The sequence below is a fragment of the Lagenorhynchus albirostris genome, chromosome 4 (assembly GCF_949774975.1).
Source record: "Lagenorhynchus albirostris chromosome 4, mLagAlb1.1, whole genome shotgun sequence".
Lineage (NCBI taxonomy): Eukaryota > Metazoa > Chordata > Mammalia > Artiodactyla > Delphinidae > Lagenorhynchus > Lagenorhynchus albirostris.
This window is the reverse complement of record NC_083098.1, coordinates 21766500-21785507: the sequence shown is the minus strand read 5'-3', so window position 1 is coordinate 21785507 and position 19008 is coordinate 21766500.

Sequence of the window (19008 nt, the reverse complement as noted above, 5' to 3'; positions counted from 1 at the left end):
AGGTTGGGGGGAGAAATTGAGTTTTCTGTGATTAACAAATCTTTTGGACGCCTACAATAAAATTCTAAGGGATTTGGGTCAGTGACCTAGCACATGACTTGGTCACAGAGCCTCAATTTCCTATCCTGTATCACAGTGTCTTCTGTAAGGATTAATAATGACTCCAAACAATCAGGCATATGTGAGGGAATAAGATTCTGTATGTATTAAGCTCATCAGTGCCCTCTCATATTACTGTACATTACTCCATGAAAGCTCATTAAAATGACAGGATCTCCCTTCTCTATTTCTGGAGGAGCCAAAGGGGAGAGATGTTGGGCTTGCCAGCCCTTAGGCCAAAGGCCCTTTGCTAGAGGAGGAAATTTTCCTGTACAGCTGTTTTTCTTTGCCCCTAGTCCCCCTCGATATACATAAACAAACCCAAAACTTAAAAAAAATTTTACATCATCACTCTTTGGGGGAAAAAATCAGCCAAATTTGATGAAGAATTTTAAGCAGGAATTAAAATTGAGCTACTACATGCTATATTTTGCCCTAAGTGCTTTGATACATAGGATTTTTTTTATTCATCTGAGTTCATTATATCAAGTTCATTATATCATTTGCTATATCAAGCAAAATGGATGTAAGCTGTTGGAAATCCTAATGTTAAAAATTAAATTTCACTAGAATTCCCCCTAATTTTCCAATTCCATCCTACACATATTATGTGCCTATTTGATACAAGCTGGGGACTTTGGAGGGCTCAAAGTAAGAAATAGCTATTGCTGTTAATAAGCTTATTAAAAAGCTCAAAGGCAAGATTCATTGAGGTTTAAGAAGGTAAAGAGTATACCTGGTTGGCAGATCTTGAAAGACTTAGAGAAAGTGATATCTGAGATGCTTGATCAGTGACAAGTGGCATCCAATAGGCAAAAATGGCCGGGTGGTGAGTGCTTTCTCAGTGAAGGGACATGGCCAAAGGCTCAAAGATGAGGAAGCATTAGGCACATTTGGGAACCAAGAGTGGAAGGTACATGCAGCTAAGAGATAGTAGATAAGGTGGTATATAGGTTAAGTTCATAGCTAAGAGAGTTTTGGATGCCAGACTGTGTTAGTCCTCTAAGAATCGGACACTAAAGTAGGATTAAAAGGGTGAGAGAACACAGGGATGGAACCAGGAAAGGCTGGGAGAGCCATCAGAACATGATGCAGAGCTGACAAAGCAGGATGGAAAGTCTAGCTTGTCCTTCAGACTGGGGAAATTTCAACAAGGTTGTCAAAGAGTACTCAAGCCAAAGTTGACCATAAGAGGCATCCTGTTCCTCCCAGGAATGGTCTCCCTTAGCACTCCTGCAGTGCTTAGTTACTGGATGGGAGCAGCTGGTGGGAAGTGAGACCTCTGTGCAAATATGGTGATGGATTTCAGAGCACAGCAGCTGGGGCTCTTGGTCAGTTACACCAAAGTTGGAGGTCTACAAGGCATATGCTCATGGCTACCATATGAGCTGCATTTTCTAGCAACTCTATATATAATCATGGAAGCATAGAAATACCTCTCTTCCTGATCCATCCTCTGTCAGTCCTAGAAATAATAGCACTCACTTAAGTAGTTACTAGTGCTAAGCAACAACCCCATGAAGTAGGCACTAATATTATTTCCATTTTAAAGATGAGGGAGCTGAGGAATGGAGAGAGATTAAATAAAAGACAAGCAAGTAAGTAAGGCTGGGATTGGAATCCAGGCCCTCTGGATCCAGGGTCTGTGCTCTTAATCACTATATTTATACCATTTTTCCTGGCAAAGAATTTAGAAACCAAAGTGTGCATTTGGTTTAACCTATGTATTTGGGTTTTGTTTTTATTACTTATGGCCAATTGTACTTTTTGTTACTATTAGCCTAGGCACTTGTTTTTTGCCTTCTTTCTGATTACCTTCAAGGACATTTCTCATGAAGTATCTATGTTAATGGACAGGGGAGTGAAAAGAGATAAAACTCAAGTCAGTCAGCTTTGCCACTATTCCCATAGTCTTTGGGCAAAGTTATAATGGAGATGTTCACTTTTAAATGTAGTGGAGAATTATCTGTGGATTTAAATTATCTATGTCAAATATTTACTCCTATGTTTTCTTCTACTAGTTTTATTGTTTTAGCTCTTAAATTAAGGTTGATCCATTCTGAGTTAATTTTTGTATATGCAGTGAGGTAGGGGTGCAGCTTCATTCTTTTGCATTTAGATATCCAGTTGTCCCAACACTATTTGTTGAAGAGACTGTTCTTTCCCCTATTGAATGGTCTTGGCATCCTTGTCAAAATCAATTGACCATAGATTTTTTGGGGGGGTTTATTTCTGAAATCTCAGTTCTATTCCATCGGTACTTATGTCAGTACCACACTGTTTTGATTACGGTAGCTTTGTGGTTAGTTTTGTAGTCAGAAAGTGTGAGTACTCGAACATTTTCTTCTTTAAATAAAGTTTTGACTATTTGGGGTCCCTTGCAGTTCCATATGAATTTGAAAATTGCATGAATTTGGTAATGAATTCTTAGATTTGACACCAAAAACACAACCAACAAAAGAATTAATAGATAAATTGGATTTCATAAAAATTAAAAACATTTGTGCATTTTGATAATGTCAAAGGACATTATCAAAAATGTGAAAAGGCAACCTAAAGAATGTAAGAAAATATTTGCAAACCACATAGCTGATAAGGATTTAATGTCCAGAATATATAAAGAACTCTTAACAACTCAACACAAAGAGACAGACAACCCACTTTTGGAAAAGGACAGACAAGTGCCTGCATGTGGTCACGTCTGCCAGAGACAAGCGCTGCCCGTCTGAGCCCCAAGGTCTGAGGAGGGGCTCTGAGGTGCTTGTCCAGGATGGTTTTTTCCTAAACAGCACAGAGCCTTGCTTTTCTGGATGCTCCCCTGGTGGTTTACTCCCTACTTTTCAGGCATCAGGGCTGTGCCTCTGAGGTGGGAGAGCCCAGTTCAGGACATTGGTGCACCAGAGACCTCCCAGCTCCACATAATATCAAAGGGCGAAAACCTCCCAGAGATCTTCATCTCAACGCCAAGACCCAGCTCCACTCAATGACCAGCAAGCCATAGTGCTGGACACCCTATGCCAAACAACTATCAAGACAGGAACACAACACCATCCATTAGCAGACAGGCTGCCTAAAATCATAAGGTCACAGACACGCAAAACACACCACCAGACGTGGACCTGCCCACCAGAAAGACAAGATCCAGCCTCATCCACCAGAACACAGGCACTAGTCCCCTCCACCAGGAAGCCTACACAACCCACCGAATGAACCTTAGCCACTGGGGGCAGACACCAAAAACAACGGGAACTACGAACATGCAACCTGCAAAAAGGAGACCCCAAACATAGTAAGTTAAGCAAAATGAGAAGACAGAGAAACATACAGCAGATGAGGAGCAAGGTAAAAACCCACCAGACCTAACAAATGAAGAGGAAATAGGCAGTCTACCTGAAAAAGAATTCAGAATAATGATAGTAAAGATGATCCAAAATCTTGGAAATAGAATGGAGAAAATACAAGAAAGGTTTAATAAGGACCTAGAATAACTAAAGAGCAAACAAACAATCATGAACAACCCAGTAAATGAAATTAAAAATTCTCTAGAAGGGATCAATAGCAGAATAACTGAGGCAGAAGAACGGATAAGTGACCTGGAAGATAAAATAGTGGAAATGACTACTGCAGAGCAGAATAAAGAAAAAAGAATGAAAAGAATTGAGGACAGTCTCAGAGACCTCTGGGACAACATCAAACGCACCAACATTTGAATTATAGGGGTTCCAGAAGAAGAATAGAAAAAGAAAGGGACTGAGAAAATATTTGAAGAGATTATAGTTGAAAACTTCCCTAATATGGGAAAGGAAATAGTCAAGTCCAGGAAGCACAGAGTCCCATACAGGATAAATCCAAGGAGAAACATACCAAGAGACATATTAATCAAACTCTCAAAAATTAAATATGAAGAAAAAATATTAAAAGCAGCAAGGGAAAAACAACAAATAACATACAAGGGAATCCCCATAAGGTTAACAGCTGATCTTTCAGCAGAAACTCTGCAAGCCAGAAGGGACTGGCAGGACATATTTAAAGTGATGAAAGGGAAAAACCTACAACCAAGATTACTCTACCCATCAAGGATCTCATTCAGATTTGACGGAGAAGTTAAAACCTTTACAGACAAGCAAAAGCTAAGAGAATTCAGCACCACCAAACCAGCTTTACAAGAAATGCTACAGGAACTTCTCTAGGCAGGAAACACAAGGGAAAGAAAAGACCTACAATAACAAACCCAAAACAATTAAGAAAATGGTAATAGGAACATACATATCGATAATTACCTTGAATGTAAATGGATTAAATGCTCCAACCAAAAGACATAGACTGGCTGAATGGATACAAAAACAAGACCCGTATATATGCTGTCTACAAGCGACACACTTTAAGCCTAGGGACACATACAAACTGAAAGTGAGGGGATGGAAAAAGATATTCCATGCAAATGGAAATCAAAAGAAAGCTGGAGTATCAATTCTCATATTGGACAAAATAGACTTTAAAACAAAGACTATTACAAGAGCCAAAGAAGGACACTACATAATGATCAAGGGATCAATCCCTTTACAATAACAATTGTAAATATTTATGCAGCCAACATAGGAGCACTTTAATACATAAGGCAAATACTAACAGCCATAAAAGGGGAAATCGACAGTAACACAATCATAGTAGGGGACTTTAACACCCCACTTTCACCAATGGACAGATCATGCAAAATGAAAATAAATAAGGAAACACAAGCTTTAAATGATACATTAAACAAGATGGACTTAATTGATATTTATAGGACATTCCATCCAAAAACAACAGAATACACTTTCTTCTCAAGTGCTCATGGAATGTTCTCCAGGATAGATCATATCTTGGGTCACTTATCAAGCCTCAGTAAATTTAAGAAAATTGAAAACGTATCAAGTATCTTTTCAGACCACAACGCTATGAGACTAGATATCAATTAAAGGAAAAAATCTGTAAAAAAATACAAACACATGGAGGCTAAACAATACACTACTAAATAACCAAGAGATGACTGGAGAAATCAAAGAGGAAATCAAAAAATACCTAGAGACAAATGAGAATGAAAACACGACGACCCAAAACCTATGAGATGCAGCCAAAACAGTTCTAAGAGGGAAGTTTATAGCAATACAATCCTACCTCAAGAAACAAGAAACATCTCAGATAAACAACCTAAACTTACATCTAAAGCAATTAGAGAAAGAAGAACAAAAACCCCTCAAAGTTAGCAGAAGGAAAGAAATCATAAAGATCATATCAGAAATAAATGAAAAAGAAATGAAGGAAACGATAGCAAAGATCAATAAAACTAACTGGTTCTTTGAGAAGATAAACAAAATTGATAAACCATTAGCCAGAGTCATCAAGAGAAAAAGGGAGAAGACTCAAATCAATAGAATTAGAAATGAAAAAGAAGAATTAACAACTGACACTGCAGAAATACAAAGGATCATGAGAGATTACTACAAGCAACTATATGCCAATAAAATGGACAACCTGGAAGAAATGGACAAATTCTTAGAAAAGCACAAGCTTCCAAGACTGAACCAGGAAGAAACAAAAGTATAAACAGACCAATCACAAGCACTGAAATTGAAACTGTGACTAAAAAACTTCCAACAAACAAAAGCCCAGGACCAGATGGCTTCACAGGCGAATTCTATCAAACATTTAGAGGAGAGAAAACACCGATCCTTCTCAAACTCTTCCAAAATATAGCAGAAGGAGGACCACTCCCAAACTGATTCTATGAGGCCACCATCACCCTGATACCAAAACCAGACAAAGATGTCACAAAGAAAGAAAACTACAGGCCAATATCACTGATGCATATAGGTGCAAAAATCCTCAACAAAATACTAGCAAGTAGAATCCAACAGCACATTAAAAGGACCATACACCACGATGAAGTGGGGATTATGCCAGGAGTGCAAGGATTCTTCAATATATGCAAATCAATCAGTGTGATACACCATCTTAACAAATTGAAGGAGAAAAACCATATGATCATCTCAATAGATGCAGAGAAAGCTTTCAACAAAATTCAACACCCATTTATGATAAAAACCCTCCAGAAAGTAGGCATAGAGGGAACTTACCTCAACATAATAAAGGCCATATATGACAAACCCACAGGCAACATCATCCTCAATGGTGAAAAACTGAAACCATTTCCACTAAGATCAGGAGCAAGACAAGATTGCCCACTCTCACCACTATTATTCAACATAGTTTTGGAAGTTTTGGCCCGCAGCAATCAGAGAAGAAAAAGAAATAAAAGGAATCCAAATTGGAAAAGTAAAGCTGTCAAGAAGTAAAGCTGTCACTGTTTGCAGATGACATGATACTATACATAGAGAATCCTAAAGATGCAACCAGAAAATTCCTGGAGCTAATCAATGAATTTGGTAAAGTAGCAGGATACAAAATTAATGTACAGAAATCTCTTGCATTCCTATACACTAATGATGAAAAATCTGAAAGTGAAATTAAGAAAACACTCCCATTTACCACTACAACAAAAAGAATAAAATACCTAGGAATAAATCTACTTAAGGAGACAAAAGACCTGTATGCAGAAAATTATAAGACACTGATGAAAGAAGTTAAGGATGATACAAATAGTTGGAGAGATATACCATGTTCTTGGATTGGAAGAATCAACATTGTGAAAATGACTCTACTACCCAAAGCAATCCACAGATTCAATGCAATCCCTATCAAACTACCACTGGCATTTTTCACAGAACTAGAGCAAAAAATTTCACAATTTGTATGGAAACACTAAAGACCCCGAATAGCCAAAGCAATCTCGAGAAAGAAAAACGGAGCTGGAGGAATCAGGCTCCCTGACTTCAGACTACACTACAAAGCTACAGTAATCAAGACAGTATGGTACTGGCACAAAAACAGAAATATAGATCAATGGAACAGGATAGAAAGCCCAGAGATAAACCCATGCACATATGGTCAACTTATCTTTAATAAAGAAGGCAAGAACATACAATGGAGAAAAGACATCCTCTTCAATAAGTGGTGCTGGGAAAACTGGACAGCTACATGTAAAAGAATAAAATTAGAACACTCCTTAACATCATACACAAAAATAAACTCAAAATGGATTAAAGACCTAAATGTAAGGCCAGACACTATAAAACTCTTAGAGGAAAACATAGGCAGAACACTCTATGACATAAGTCACAACAAGATCCTTTTTGACACACCTGCTACAGAAATGGAAACAAAACCAAAAATAAACAAATGGGACCTAATGAAACTTGAAAACTTTTGCACAGCAAAGGAAATGATAAACAAGACGAAAAGATAACCCTCAGAATGGGAGAAAATATTTGCAAATGAATCAACTGACAAAGGATTAATCTCCAAAATTTATAAGCAGCTCATGCAGCTCAATATCAAAAAAACAAACAACTCAATCCAAAAATGGGCAGAAGACCTAAATAGACATTTCTCCAAAGAAGATATACAGATTGCCAGGAAACACATGAAAGAATGCTCAACATCATTAATCATTAGAGAAATGCAAATCAAAACTACCATAAGATATCATCTCACACTGGTCAGAATGGCCATCATCAAAAAATCTTCAAACAATAAATGCTGGAGAGGGTGTGGAGAAAAGGGAACCCTCATACACTGTTGGTGGGAATGTAAATTGATACAACCACTACAGAGAACAGTACAGAGGTTCCTTAAAAAATGAAAAATAGAACTACCATATGACCCAACAATCCCACTACTGGGCATACACCCTGAGAAAACCATAACTCAAAAAGAGTCACATACCAAAATGTTCATTGCAGCTCTATTTACAATAGCCAGGACATGGAAGCAACCTAAGTGTCCATCAGCAGATGAATGGATAAAGAAGATGTGGCACATATATACAATGGAATATTACTCAGCCATAAAAAGAAATGAAATTGAGTTATTTGTAGTGAGGTAGATGGACCTAGAATCTGTCATACAGAGTGAAGTAAGTCAGAAAAAGAAAAACAAATACCGTATGCTAACACACATATATGGAATAAGAAAAAAAAAATTTCTGACGAACCTAGGGTCAAGATGGGAATAAAGACACAGACCTACTAGAGAATGGACTTGAGGACACGGGGAGGGGGAAGGGTAAGCTGGGACAAAGTGAGAGAGTGGCATGGACATATATACAGTACCAAACGTAAAATAGATAACCAATGGGAAGCAGCCACATAGCACAGGGAGATCAGCTCTGTGCTTTGTGAACACCTAGAGGGGTGGGATAGGGAGGGTGGGAAGGAGGGAGTCGCAAGAGGGAAGAGATATGGGGATATATGTATATGTATAACTGATTCAGTTTGTTATAATGCAGAAACTAACACACCATTGTAAAGCAATTATACTCCAATAAAGATGTTAAACAAATGTATATGACTATGCCTTCTAACAGACAGAACAGTTCTCAGAGCTTTCTGAGAGTCTGCTGCCTGTGTTATAATCCTCAGTTTGGCTCAAATAAAATTCTCTTTTTTTCTTCTTAAAAAAATAAGTAAATAAATAAAAAATAAAACTAAAAATGGCCATGAACAGATGTTTCTCCAAAGAAGATATACAAATGGTCAATAAGCACATGAAAAGATGTTCAATATCATTGGTCATTAGAAAATGCAAATCAAAACCACAATGAGATATTACTTCATACCCAGTAGTGTGGCTTTAATAAAAACAACAACAACAAAAATGGAAAATAAGTATTGGCAAGGATATGACGAAATATGTACCTTTGTATGTTGCCGGTGGGAATGTACAATGATGCAGCCACTGTGGAAAACATTTTGGCAGTTCCTCAAAAAGTCAAACATAGTGTTGCCATATGACCCAGCAATTCCACTCCACCCAAGAGAAATGAAAGCATATATCCACACAGAAGCTTGTATATGAATGTTTATAGCAGCATTATTCATAGAAGCCAAAAGGTGGAAACACCCAAATGCCTGTCAATGGATGAATGGAAAAATAGATTGTGATATATAAATACAGTGGGATTTTGTTCAACAATAAACAGGAGCAAAGTACTGACACATGGTACAGTTAGATGAACCTTAAAAACATTATGTTAAGGAAAAGAAGCCAGACACAAAAACTCACATATTGTATGATCCCTTTTATATGATATAACTAGAATAGGCAAGACCATAGAGTCATAAAACAGGGGATGAGGGAAGGATGGAATGTGGAGTGATTACTTAAGGGGTATGGGGTATTATTCTGGGGTGTTAAGAAAGTTTGAAACTAGAGAGGTGGTGGTTGACCAGATTGGGAATACACTAAATGCCCCTGAATAGTATACTTTATAATGGTTAATTGTTCGTCATGACAATTTCACCTCAGTTTTTTAAAACCGATTAAGAAAATCCAATCAGGAAAAAAATTATCCATGTTTTACCTGTCTATCCATAATATGAATGAATGAATGAAGTACCTTAAATCCTAACATACCCAACAATTTCAAATTCAGCATGAGACTAGTCTACCATGTCTCATAGAATTAATAAGGCTAGGAAGGAGGTTAAGGTAAGGATACAAATCTTTACTAAAATACAATCTTCCCTAAAACAGGATTCAAAAGCATATACATTAAGGCCAATATACTTATATAACAAATCATTTTCGCTCATTTTTAAGTGTGGTGTGTGAAATATAAGAGTGTGTGTGTGTGTGTGTGTGTGTGTGTGTGTGTGTGTACATGGTAATGGGTGTTGGGGGTAAGAGAGCTGAAGAAAGTCTAAAATGAAGAGAATTAGTAAACTAATCAGGATTATCACACTCTGTCATGATCTCAAAATTAAGTTTCAATAATGAAGCACTTTGGGGATTCCCTGGCAGTCCAGTGATTAGGACTCTGCACTTCCACTGCCTGGGGCCAGTGTTCGATCCCTGGTCGGGGAACTAGGATCCCGCAAGCCACTCAGCTCAGCCAAAAAAAAATGAAGCACATTGGAAGCTAGTGTTTACTATGGCTTTTCTCAGAGGTTTTTCTAAGCAATAACCCAGGAAACATCTCTAAGGGCTCTGAGTACCAATTATGACATCTGAAGTGCATGTGATCAGGAGACTCCTGGAGAGAACCTGGCATATCTAAAGAAGGTGCTAAGCATTCCTCTGCTGTATAAAAGATTCTTTCCTTAGGAGTAATTTCACGTGAGACTATTTGGATATTTTCAACAAATTAGTGCAAATTGGATTAATTCAGCCCATTAGCTACAAAGGGGGAATGTGATGGCAGAACTTTATTTACATTATATGTAGCTAATAATAATAGCTAGTATTTGTTGAGTGATTACTCTGTGCTTAACACTATTCTAAGTGTTTTACCTGTAACCATCTTATTATTCTTCACAACAACCTTAAAAGGAAACAGACACACTTGGATGAGATGGTTTGCCCAAGACTCACAGCCAGGAGGTGGTGGAGCCAGATTCATATCCAGGCAATAAAAGTCCAAAGCCCACACACCAACCACCCTGGTGCATGGCCTCTATAATCACAGGCATCAAAATATACAATCTGATTAATATTGTATTTTTACTACTCTAGGTTGATTTTAAAGATAAAGATCAAACACTAAAATATGTAAGAAAGGAAATAGGAAATTTTAGATTTGCACTCTTCTCTGGTCTACAAGGAACTAGGTTAGCTAGTGTGGTATTTTAAGTAAAATTTTTTCCTTAGTTTTGCCCTGTTTTAAATAAATTTATCTTGTGATTTTCATAAGTATATTTAAATTATATGTCATTTGAATCAGGTATTGAATTTCAGTAAATATACTTTAATATGCTAACAGCTCACATCAAGAAATCTTTAACATACACAATTAGCTTTGGCAATAGGATGATAAATAGAACACAATTCCTGACTTCAATGATGGATATTCCTTCATAAAGCATCCTTCTGGATTCTTCAGCATTTGCAGTAGTGAACCACAGCGTTCATAATATACTCATTTAGTTGGGTATATAACATGTATTTAGTAATAAAATTTAATAGCAATTGGTAAAAATGAAAAACATATAGTAAATTTAACGTTTTGTGATTCAGCACAAGGCCAACAAACGGTTAAGTAATGTTAGTTAGTAGCTCTGTTCTGCCCAATGACCTTTAGGCAGTCTACTCACGGAGCACAAAGATGGTGGATTTCAGTCCACTATTCATCAGACATTATATGGCTTCAATGTGCTTCAAGGGTAAATACCGTATTTCTTTCAATGCCTTTCAAGATGTCCAATTCTGGAAAATTTTAGGTAAATTTTAATACCTTTTATTTTATATATTGCATGTAAGTTTTAGCCAGTGTATAAACTGACTAGATTGATTCAACATTCATTCAACAAATATGTATTGAACACCTGCTACATGCTAGGTACTGGAGCTGTAACAATGAATGAAACAAAATGCTTTCTATCATAGAGCTTACCTCATTCTTGGTGGTGAAGACAGACAATGATCAAACACACACACACATATACATACACAAATATAGAGAGAAATATAAATATACTATATGTACAATATATACAAATGTATATATCCAGACACACGCACATACAATGGAGAGAAGTACTGTGAAGTTCTATTAAGGAAAATAACGCAGGGTAAAGGGGACAGAGAGGGTTATAGGAGTGTGGTGTTACTTAATATAGTGTGTGAGGGAAGGCCTATCTGATAAGATGACACATGAGCAGAGACTCAAGGAGTTGAGAAAGCACATGTGAGGACATCTGAAGGATGAAAGAACAGCAGGTACAAAGACCTGGAGGTGGAAGCAAGTCTGGCATGTTCAAAGAAGGTCCCAAAGGACAGTGAGGCTTGAGAGATACCCAGAAATACAGCCTAACCATATAGAGCCTTCCAGGCCCTTTCAAGCTCTTCGGGTTTCACTCTGGGAAGTGGGGCACATCATGCAGAGGAGAGACACGATCTCACGTAGGTTCATTTAGGATCATTCTGACTGTACTGGAGAAAATTGACTCTGGTTGGAGAGTGGGGAGGAGAGGAAGGGCAGAGGCAGGGAAGTGAATTAGAAGACTTGCAATAATCCGGGCCAAGAGGTGATGCTGACTTCCACCTGAGTGGTATCTGGTGGTGCGAAGTAGTCCAATTCCAGACATATTCAAATCTGGAGCCAGCTGATATCGCTGATGTGGGGAGTGAGAGGAAAAGATGAGCCAAGGATGAGTCCAAGGTGTTCCGTATGAGCAACTAAAGAAGGAGGTACCATTTGCCCCGGTGAAAAAGACTGTGGGACGTGCCCCTGGGGGTGAGGGAGAAAATAGTTTGCTTTGGGGTATGTCAAGTTTGAGATGCCTTTAAACATCCGGATGGACATGTTGAGGAAGCAGTTAAATGTGAGTCTAGAGTTCAGGGCAGAGGTCGAGGAAAATATAAACTTAGGAGTTGGCCGGGATAGATGGCATGTAAAGCCACAGGCCAGGTGAGATCTCTGAGACAATGGTGTAGACGGAACAGAGGAGAGGATGGTTTATGGATGTCAGTCAACATGTGGAAATCAGGAATATGAAGAGGAATCAGTGCAGGAGACGGAGAAGGAGCAGCCAGCATGGGAGGAGAATCCAAAGAGCTGTGTCCTAGAAGCCAAATGAAGAAACTGTTTCCAAAGGACAGAGTGATCAGCGGGGTTAAGAGCCGTTGTCAGGTCAGTTAAGGTACGAACTGAGACGTGATCGACTGTAAGATATTTAAATGCATGCCTGGTTTCAGTTTCCCCCTACAAAAAATTTTAAGCCATGAGAAAAATCCACGGTTACAAAAATAAGGGGCTAGGGCGTGATCAGGAAATGGAAAGTATAAAGAAAAAGGCAACTTGGAAAATATCAACAAGACCTTTCCAGCAGGGTAGATTGAAATCAGGGGAGAACAGGATGGAAAATGTATCATTTCCACAGTTTAGTAGTGGGTCCAGAATTTCTCTTTAGGAAGAACTTAAAGTCAGTGTTCTGATTGGAAGGGGGCAGGTGGGCAACTTGGAGCCACATTTTACATGAGATAAAAAGATTATTGTTCTTATCAAATAATTGCGGAGAGAGAGGATTAAAAACCACCCTCAAGCATTCCCTTGGAGCCACCACTGCCCAGACTCGGGTTGCCGAAAATGTCGTGCAATTATTCCCGTGCAGAGCTGCCTGGTAGAGGAAGGTAGGGCTTGAAATCCATCCCTTATTCCTGTTCACCAAGCTGTGCCCCAGACTTCACATGTGTGCCTTTTTCTAATTTGCATATGTGCTAGCAGTGGTCCTACATGGATGCAATGGAAACTGTTCTTTCATCTCTAAGAGGTACAAACTTTATTTATAAATTAAATTCACGTATTAAGGAGAAAAATTGCCAGAACTCACTTCTCCACATGAAAACTCTTCCTAATCTATGTTTTTCAAAGGTGAACTATCCTTATTTTCATGTCCAAATCCTGCTTAGGCATTTATTAGTATTAATGCCGTCAAGATCAGTTGCCTCATATTATTAAAACATGTTTACTGTTGAGGAGAAAAAATAAACCCATGAATTAAATCTGACTTTAATAAAATTTCACATGCCCTCCTAGGAACCAAGAAATTGATACTTGCTTGTGTGTGGAAACTGCAATCCTTGTCTGAAAAGCTTAATCGGTTGGCTTGCTAGCGTCAGTATGTTCCTAGTATGTGGGCTGTGTTGGCTTCAGTGTTTTGAATCCTTGAGGACTATGCCTATTCATAGTGAGTGACAGGAGATTTCCCGTAATTGTATATGCCATGTATACACAGGATGCCTTTGGGAGGTATCAAGGAAAGGACTGTCAGGGTAGCAACGGTGATCTTGTAAACATGTGTCAGATGGAATTGCTATTGATAGGCAAAGGGCCTTTCAAGATTTTGTTTGGAGATATAACATATGCAGTAAAGTGTGCAAATTGTAAGATTGTAGATATGTAATATATAACCAACACTCAAATCAAAATCATTTCCAGTGCCTTAGGATAAGACTTTTTGAAAACTGGTTTACTTATTAGCATTCAGGTCTATTTTGCAGCAGAGAAAACAAAACAACCTTTAGTTACAGAACCGCTTCCAGTAGTCTACCGAAAGGCACTGTGAGAAAAATTGTGTTAAATGCATTGAGATGAAGTTATGTTGGTACAGCGGTTGACTCTAAGGTAGCACACAGCCATTACTATCCTCCACTCCAAAGTGAAAATTACTCATTTCTGTCCCTTGCTTGGTTGCAATCTCTTTGCTTTCTCAAACAATTTTCCAGTTCTGTTCCCTCTCTTCAGTTCAAAACACCTTGATTGAGTGCTGTGTGCATGGGGCCGTAGGTACAAAGGGGAAGGAGTTATGGTCCCTGCCCTCCCAGAACTCATAGACCAGTTAAGTTTAAAGCAAAGGGTGGAAATGGGTGATTCCAACCCAAAGTGTTAACTGTGACAATAGTAACAGCTAACGTTTATAGAGTATGTCCTAGTATCAAGCTTTTCTCTCAGGATGTTACATGCGTCTCCTCACTTGAACCTCATCATTATTACCATTACTTTCCTGATGAGAGGATGAAAGCCCAGAGCTGCTGGTGATTTGCCCAAGGACAATATGGCTGGTGAGCATGGCTGCCAGCCTCTGGCTCCATCACCCACACACGTATCCACTTTCCTGAAGCTGTTTCTCAGGCGTGGTGTTGGGAGCACATGCAGGGCAGGAAGGGAGAAGGGAGGTCGCTGACTCTTTTGTCTGTTGAGCTGCCCAACCAGGAGCCACATTCAGCACTACAGAAAAATATGCCCGTCAGCGTCTTTCTCTGACGCAGCCCTAGTCCAGCCCCTAACTTGCTATCTGACAGACTCAAATAAAAGCTGGCCACACCACTGCAAAAATTAAAAGACATGTTTTATTTTCGTATGACATATAGCAAAAATTACTCCAGAATTAACACTTGACTATTTGTTGTTGTGGCATGAATTTCTCCAAATTACAGGTAATCAATAGAATCAGGTGTCAATTTAAAAAATTTTTCTGTTCAAATTGTTGAGTTATGAGTGCTGCCCACTTATGAGTGATTTTTTTCGATCTTGAAAGCACAATAGAAAACATTACTGTAATCTTAGGGAGTTGCAAATCGTTCACAGCAGATCAGTGTAGTGGTACCAGATTTTGAAATCCCACCTAAGGGTGGTGTTTGCACCTTCCTCTCGTCAGGACCTTCTAGAGCAGGCAGAGACTCGGGGCAAAGAGAGCAGAGCCTTCCCTCATGATCGCCAATAGTCTTTTCTCCTCAAACACAGACAAATCATGTCCATCTGCATCCTCGTGATGTCTTTGCACTTAAGCTCCTCAGAGGACGAGGACCAAGTTTAAATTTCGAATTAAATTTCGTTTATCACAGGTTAGGGGCAGATGGAAATAGGATAATTACACAGAGTCTAGTACTAGTTATGACGGTGTCCTTATGGGAAGTGATTCCAGCCTCTTCAAGCCATCTTACATGATGTCAGGTAGGCTGTAAAAAAAGGAGGTTTGTGTAATCGTTTGCAGAGAAAGTAATGGCAGGAACACTGAGTAGTCCTAACAGTAGTCAGGGATGCTTACCTCAAAAGACCCAACCACATTGTGAGCAGTGATTTGGTTTCACCAATTTAATGTTATTAGATTGAGCTTTATTGGGGCTACAGTTTTCTTTGTGTTTGATTTATAATTTTGTTATGGTTTCATAGCTGTATATGAATTATAAACAAAAATGTATATATTTGTATGTTGATACATATTCTTAAAACAAGATGGTACGCAGATGAATGGATAAAGAAGATGTGGCATATATATATACAATGGAATATTACTCAGCCATAAAAAGAAACGAAATTGAGTTATTTGTAGTGAGGTGGATAGACCTAGAGTCTGTCACACAGAGTGAAGTAAGTCAGAAAGAGAAAAACAAATACCGTATGCTAACACATATATATGGAATCTAAAAAAAAAAAAAAGGTTATGAAGAACCTAGGGGCAAGACAGGAATAAAGATGCAGACCTACTAGAGAATGGACTTGAGGACACGGGGAGGGAGAAGGGTAAGCTGGGACAAAGTGAGAGAGTGGTAGTGTGTACGTGGACCTCCAAACACTACCAAATGTAAAATAGATAGCTAGTGGGAAGCAGTTGCATAGCACAGGGAGATCAGCTCGTTGCTTTGTGACCAGCTAGAAGGGTGGCATAGGGAGGGTGGGAGGGAGTAAGACGCAAGAGGAAAGATATATGGGGATATATGTATATGTATAACTGACTCACTGTTATATAGCAGAAACTGACACACCATTGTAAAGCAATTATACTCCAATAAAAATGTTTAAAAAAAAAGACAAGATGGTAAAAGACATCAACATTATGAGTTGACAACCCATAAGAAGTTTTACTCTTAAAAGGGGTATGTGTAGATTACTCGTGTTGGAGGACTGTACCGCAACCCACCCACCTGTAGAGGGAGGCAAACAAACACAGGCCTTGCTCCTAGGAGCTTCCATTAACACAGCATTCATGCATCGCTGGCAGTGGACAAAAGTGAAGAGATTGTGCACCAACATTTTTGAAGTCATGACACTATATTTCTTGCTGGGTTTTTTTTTTCTACTCTTCGACATACTTTAATAGTTGTTACTCAGCAAATAATATTTTTCTGCATTCCTTATCCCAATAAGGATCTCCTGGACATCCTGTTTTTCAATGTGCATGTAGTAAAGTTCACACTTCGTAGTGCACAGTTATATGGAGTTTGACAAATGCATAGAGTCATGTTTCTACCACCCCAGTACCATGTAGAGCATCCCATCACCCTAAAAATTACCCAGTACAGCCCTTTTGTAGAAAACCTCTCCCTTTTCCCCCAACCCCTGGCAACCACTGACCTGTTTTCTATCCCTATAGATGTGCCTTTTCAATAATTTCATAAAGATGTAATCATACAATATGTAGCCTTTTGAGTCTGACTTCTTTCACTTACAGAATGCATTTAAGATTCATCATTATTGTGTGAGTTAAAAGCACATTCATTCCTATGGCTGAGTAATAGTCCATTGTGTGGCTATATCAAATTCATTTATCCATTACTCATTTGAAGAACATCTTGGTTGTTTTCAGTATGGGTGACTTCGAATAAAGTTATTATAGACATTCTTATATAGTTTTTTTGTGTGAACATAAGTTTTTAAACTCATTTGGAGTCGAAATACTTAGGAATGAGATTTCTGGATCATGTTGCAAGTATATGTTTAACTTTATAAGAAATGACCAAACTGTCTTCCAGCATAGTTCTGCTATTTTGCATGTTCAACCGCAAGGAATGAACGTTCCTGTTGATCTGCATCTTCACCAGTATTTGGTACTGTCAGGTTTTTTGATTTTAGCAATTCTGATAAGTATGCGGTGCTATCACATCATGGTTATCATTTGCATTTTCCTGGTAACAAATGATGTTGAACACCTTTCATATGCTTATTTGCCATTGATATTTTCTTTGGTGAAATGTCTGCTCAGGTCTTTTGCCCATTTTACAAATTGGGTTGTTTCTTTTCTTATTGTTGAGTTTTAACCAATTCTGGATACAAATTTTTGTGAAATATGTGATTTGTAAAAATTTTTTCCCAGACTACCTTGTCTTTTCATTTTCTTAACTGTATCTCTGGCAGAGCAAAGATTTAAGATTTAATAAAGTCCAATTCATTAATTTTTTTCTTTTATGGATTGTGCTTTTGGTGTCAAATCTAAAAACTAATTGCCAAACCCAAGATCCTACAAACTTTCTGCTATGTTTTGTGTTAGGTGTTTTATCATTTTACACTTAAGTTTTTCACTTAGGTTTATGATCCATCTTGAGTTAACTTTTTTGTTCAGTATATGTAGAGGTTTATTTTTTTGCCAATGGTGTCCAATTGTTCCAGCATCGTTTTTTGAAAAGACTCTCCTATATCCATTGCATTGCCTCGGCACCTTTGTCAAAACTCAGTAGACTATATTTCTATGGGTCTATTTATGAATTACCTTTCACTTCCATTCTTCTCTGCGTTGATCCTTTAGCCAATACAACACAGTCTTGATTACTGTAGCTTTATAGTATGTCTTGAAATCCTACAGTGTGAGTCCTCCAACTTCTTTCTCTTTTCTCTTTCACAATTGTTTTGGCTATTCTAGGTCCTTTACCTTTCCATATCAATTTTAGAATTGGCTTATCATCTGTAAAATGCTTACTGGGATTTTGCTTGCGATTGCACTGAATCTGTATTTTAATTTGGGGAGAAATGACACCTTAATAATCGTGAAACTTCTAAACCATGAACATAGTGTATCTCAATATATTTAGATTTTCTTTACTATCTTTCATCAGTATGGTTTTCAGCTTACAGATCTTGCACATATTTTGTTAGATTTATACCTAACTTCTTAACTTTTTTGGTGTAATTGTAAGTGGTATTGTTTCTTAATATCAAATTCCTGTTATTCATTGCCAGAATATAGGAATATGATTGGCTTTTGTATATTGACCTTTTAAAACTTATTTATTTGTTCCAGGAGTGTCTTTGTAGATCTTTGGAATTCTCTACATTAACAATCATGTTGTCTTCAAATAATGACAGTCTTCTCTCTTTCCTTTCAAGTCTGTATGCCTTTTATTTATTTTTCTTAGCTTATTTCATGGGCTGTCACTTCCAGCATGATGTTGAATAGGTATAGTGAGATTGAATATTCTTGCCTTATTCCTAAACTAGGGGGTAAGCATTCAGTATCTTACTCTTAAATATGACGTTAGCTGTAGATTTTTCATAAATTCCCTATATAAGATTAAGTTCTCTTCTATTCCTAGTTTTTC